Source organism: Prionailurus bengalensis, chromosome D3 (genome assembly GCF_016509475.1).
Source record: "Prionailurus bengalensis isolate Pbe53 chromosome D3, Fcat_Pben_1.1_paternal_pri, whole genome shotgun sequence".
Lineage (NCBI taxonomy): Eukaryota > Metazoa > Chordata > Mammalia > Carnivora > Felidae > Prionailurus > Prionailurus bengalensis.
The window spans coordinates 25,820,767-25,826,102 of NC_057356.1; positions in this window are offsets into that span (position 1 = coordinate 25,820,767).

A 5,336-nucleotide genomic window follows, 5' to 3' on the forward strand; every position below is an offset into this window, starting at 1 on the left:
TTGAGTTGTGAGTCATGGTGACCTCTCTAGTGAGAAAGTTAAGGTAAAGATATTTTGTGTGTGTGTGTGTGTGTGTGTGTGTGTGTGTGTGTGTGTGCACGCACATGCGCCCATTTGGCACAGACGCAGTTTGCCATGCCTGAACCGACACAGGCAGGTGAGTGTGGGCGCACTTCAGAATGGTCTGTCCATGAGGGTGACTGGCCGCAGCTGCTGTGCCAGGTCAGCGTGGCTGGCCCAGCACACCAGGCCCAGCCACCCTTCCTTCCACCTCTCCCTGGAGTCCCTGCTGCCACTGGCCGCCTACAAGGGTCCTGTTCCCAGATGGAGGAGGACCATTCCCCAAGCTAGGGCAGACATGTACTGTCCTACTGCTCCGCTAAATTTTCCAAGAAGAAATTCACTATGAGCCTCTGTGCCAGCCTGCCAAGGAACCTTCCCATGACTGATGGACACACCACACAGTCCTTTCCTGCTGTGGGGTGTTTTCAAATAGCCGTGCTTTGCCTCTTGCTCGCTGGGACACCAGAATTCCGAGGGCCCCAGCTCTGAGCTCAGGGGCATCACAACCTGTCACGTATTGAAACGGGGACAGAATTTGGAGCCCGGAACCCATGGTCATCTGCTTCCTCACAGCTCAGCTAACTGCCCGAGTTCAAGGACTCTTCCAGACCGGATCTGTTTCACGAGCAAGTTGCTTGGCTTTCCTAGATGTCATGCCATCTGCAGACCTGAATCTTGCTGGGTTTGCTTTCAGGAACCTCTCTCTCCTTCTACATTCTCAGGGCTGCCATTGAGCCTCAAAAAAAACCACTCTTAATACAAAATGTCTCTGTTTCTGAGAATCCACGCTCGAGGCAGCAGCCAGATGCTCCCCCTTTATTCCTTCCCCCCCCAAATTAAGTCTTAACAGTTACATGGACAGCCACACGCAACGGTCATTTCAAAACACATCCACAGATGTTTTGCTACAAATGAGGGATCTGCTCCTCCTCCCCTGAGCGTGGGCTGTACTTAGTGATTCGTTTCTAATGAATAGAACATGGTAACGACGACAGTATGACTTCTGGGAGCAGGTTACACAACGCACGGCAGCTTCCGTCTCACGGGTCACCTCATTTGGAGCAAGCTGACGTTCAAGCAGCCCACGGAGGAGCCCTCGTGGTGAGGGTCTCCTGCCCACGGCCATGTGAGGGAGCCGTCTTGCTTCAGCCCCGGTCAAGCCTTCAGATGAGTGCAGCCTCTGGAGAAATTGAACCAGAACCAGCAAGCTAAGCTGCTTCCGGATTCCCAGCGTTCCGAAACCATGTGACCTAATAAACGTATGTGGTCCCGAGCCACCGTTTGGGGGTCATTTGTTACACGGTGGTAGATGATTAAGACAACTTTTATGCCAATACCCCATCCACCAAACTAGGTTCCGTACTGCTTCGGCACTGTTTTTTAGCCTGATGCTAGACAAAGCTGCAGTTTCTCAGACGCTGGGTACCCCCTTTCCCACCTTGGAGAGCTGGGCTGGACAACTGAGGAACATACTGTGATCACTCCCTCAGCTTTCTCCCTACGGCTCCCAGAGCCTGACACTGATAGTCAGCTGGGTCCCCGCTTCCTCTCGTCTGGGCCCTGCCCTGGCCCCTCTTCTTACTCCAGCCACCCAGGTGCCCCCATGCGGGCTACCCTCTTCTGAAAGTGAATGTCCACCCAAATGGCCCCAAGCCCCCAGCCTTCCTGGCCCCACCTGTCCCGCTTTTCTGGGAGGCCTGTGATGGAGGTGTGTGGGCACCAGTGAGGCTTTCCCCTGCAGTTTGAGGAAACCCATCAGCTGCAGCTGGAGCATGGGTAGCACGATGGAGGAAGCTGGGAAGGTCTCTGGATGATCATTTCTTGGTCCTAGAATGCGTGCCTTGGAGCTGAGAAGGGGGAGTTGGCAGGAGGCAGCAAGAGGAGGGGGTGAGGGTCAGCCCCTCACCTTTTTTCTTGTCCAGGAGCTGGGGTCAGTCTGGAGGGTGGCCTCCCACTGCTGACGCCTTGAGCGGCTCACCGTCACCCTGGCCCAGCCCTCTGGGCTCCCAGCTGCAGCTGCTTTGGCACACGGTCCTCTGGCTCCAACTTGCCCTCAGCCAGTGTCCCCGGCACCCCGACCCCCAGCACCAGACCGAAGAAGACAGCTTTATAAAGTAATTTGTGCTGAGAACCTTCTTCCACTCTCCCCCAAGATGGGACTGTCCAATACGTACCCATTGTGTATGGAAAAGGACCACCCCCCCTCCCCCCGCCACCGAGTCTCATCCACCCGGGATTAATCCAGAAAAGGTGAAGTCCGTAAATGTACACCCCTTCCCTTTGCTTCTGTGGTCCCGTTTACTTTCTGCAGTGGAGCCTGGCTCAGGGACCTCAGCAGCAGCCTTGATCGTGACTGTGGCCCCAAGGCTGCTAGAAGAGGAACGCTTAACCCCTCGTCTTCCTGTGTGATACTGCAGAGCTTCCGGTGGCTATGAGGACATCACTTAATGACAGCCCGGGGCCCCTACCCTCAAAATTAGCCTCTAGACTCGAGGCTCCCCAGAGCAGGGGCCCTTCTGTCGGAGCGGGCCCCGTGCCCCCAGGGAGGTGCTCCCTGGTGGCATCTGCAGGACAGATCCTGTCCTGCCTTGGTTTACAAGTGACACCTGAATGCCCCAGTCATCCTGGACGACAGCCTTATGCGAGCGGGGAACACAGGATGAGCAGAGAGTGAAAGGGTCTGTTTGGGGTCAGTCTGCATCTGCTGCCCAGCATTTACAGCTCATGAACCTTAAGGATCAAGTTCCCCTGGAGTGATTAATAGGGACAACCAGATTCCTGCTGGGAAAGGACTTCCAGTCCCTAGGGGGGCGCCTGAGTCTAATCAAACTGGCTCCCTGCTGGAGGGAAGCATCTAGGATCACTGGCTCCCGTCACCTTGACAGTGGTAGCACGGGAGGCCTGGCTGCAGTGACTGGCTCCGGGGTCTCTCGAGTGCCAACCCCATGGCGGTCCTTTCGGCGGCTGACAAGCCCTTCGCACCCCCTCTGACACCGCACACCCCGCAGCAAGGGGGTGTGACGTGCTCTGTGCTGTGCGAATGGTGGCCCCCAAAGGTACCGTGTGCTCATCCCTGGCACCTGCGTTACCTTGTACGATAACTGCTCTGCTGGTGTGATTAAGAATCTGGAGATGCAGAGAACGTTCTGGATTATCTCAGTGCTACCACAAGTGTCCTCATCTGACAGGCAGAGGAAGACGATCCACACCAAGAGGGGGAGACGTGGAGGCAGACACTGGAGCGCCACAGTCACAAGTCAAGGAACGCCGGGGGCCGCTGGATGCCCGGAGAGGTGAGGGACGGCTTGTGCCCTAGAGCCTCCGGAAGGGGGGCCACTCTGGTGACACGCTGATTTGGGCCCAGTGAAACGGATTGTGGACGTGGGCCCCCAGAAGTGTGTGAGAATGCAGTTCTGTTGTTTTCGTGGCAGCTGGTCACGGCGGCCACAGGAGACTAATGCGCCCCGCCGCCCTGCCAGCATTGCCCCCATGCAAACATCCTGGGGCAAAGGGGAGTGGGTCCATCGGCTCCTGAATGGATGAGAAGCAGGACAACGGGAGGGGCAAGTCCCCTGGGGCCCCTGCGAGGACACTGGGGAGGACACGTGTACAGCCGACACTTGTCGACGAGGCCGAGGAGGGAAAAAAGAGACTCTGGATCTTTTTTCAGTGCGTTTGTTGAATCTGGGAAGCTGAAGGGGAAGGTTCCGAGGGCTTCAAGACTAACGAAAAAAAAAGGACATTTCCCCTCTGTTTACTTTAAATGTCAGAACCTGAAATCAGCTGTCTTTCTCCTGGGAATGAAACGCACGGAGCTTCTGGATCCTGTTAGAGCCAAGAAGCTGGCTGCCCGTGTGCCCTCGGGTCCGAGCAGAGAGCCGGTGGTGTTCTTGGCCCTGCTTTCCCGCTCAGCTGGGCCCCGCACTCCCAGGGGAGGGCCGGGGGACCTGAACACTAGACCCCACAAGGCCCCGTGGCCGGAGGGAGGAGGAGACAAGCCAGCCCCCACCTCCCACACGCTGGTGACAAGGCACTGCATATGTCCTTTGCTCCAACCAGCCCATAGGGGTTCCTGCCGCAGTGGAGGGACGCGGGCTTTGGTGACAGGGCCCGGAGCTCAGATCACACCCCTTTAATTTTACTGCTGTGGAAACGGGGCCAAGTTACTTTGTTTCCCGGAATCTCAGTGTCTTCTTCTTGGGAACGGAGCGGAAAGGGTAATTATGTAAAGGGGTGGCATATTGTGGGGACCCTCAGAAAGTGGGGGGTTCAGTGAGTGTCCCAAGAGGGCAAATGGCATCTCCAGGGGGGACCCCGTGCCAGCGATGAAGATGAGACCTGAAGGTATGGGTGGGGTTCCAAAGGCTGCCAGACCGTGCGTTTGGTACCTTTCTTCTAATTCCGGCTCCTCTTCCAGCTGGCCACATGACCTTGTTCCTGGCAACTGCTGCTCTGAGCCCACATCTTCTGTGTTAAATGCACACAAATGTCTCGGCTTTACCCCAGTGTTGGCCCCCAGTACTCGTGGGACGGTAACACCTGCAAAGGAATCTCTTAAGAGTGCACGGTGCTCTCTGTGCCCAAGGAAGAAACGGACTCTCCCCTCGGATCCGGGGTGGCTAACGCATCAGAAGCGGGGAGACAGGGGGAAGGGGAGGCGATCAGAAGTCAGGACCAAGGCGGGTGCCTGGGAAGGAGGCAGAAAGTAAATCAGTCTCTGTGTGTGTTGCCTCCTGCCACGTAATGCTCCAATCTGCTTGAGTATTTTCACTGCCATCTGTCAGCAGCTCGAAAATATGTGGCCTTATTCTGTCCCGTCCCCTGTGTTTACATCTGGTTTGCAAGATTTAGCTGGGAGGTAAATCATAGGGGGAGGTTGCGAGCAGCAGCGCCCGATGGTCCTCACAAACAGCATTTTGTGCTCAGCTTTCGCTTCTCATATTTCCATTTAAAAAATGCGAACGGAGCCCTTCCCATCCACCCAGAACTTGACAGTATTATCTTATTCGAACCTCACTTTATGCCTATGAAAGTAGGCATTAGGCCCGTCTGACCGGTGAACCTCACAGAGTGGATCAGGACTTCCTGGTGGCAAAGGACAGCAACCACAACTCACCCAGCGCCTGAGTGCCAGGGGTTTGGAAGGCTCTGACTGGCCGGGTGTGGATGGTGAGCCCAGTCCTACAGCTGGGGCTGGTCGGATCCTAGAAACCCAAGAGCTGAGAATGGGGGTGTTACATCTTACAAGAGGCTCAACAAGGTACTGCTGGAAG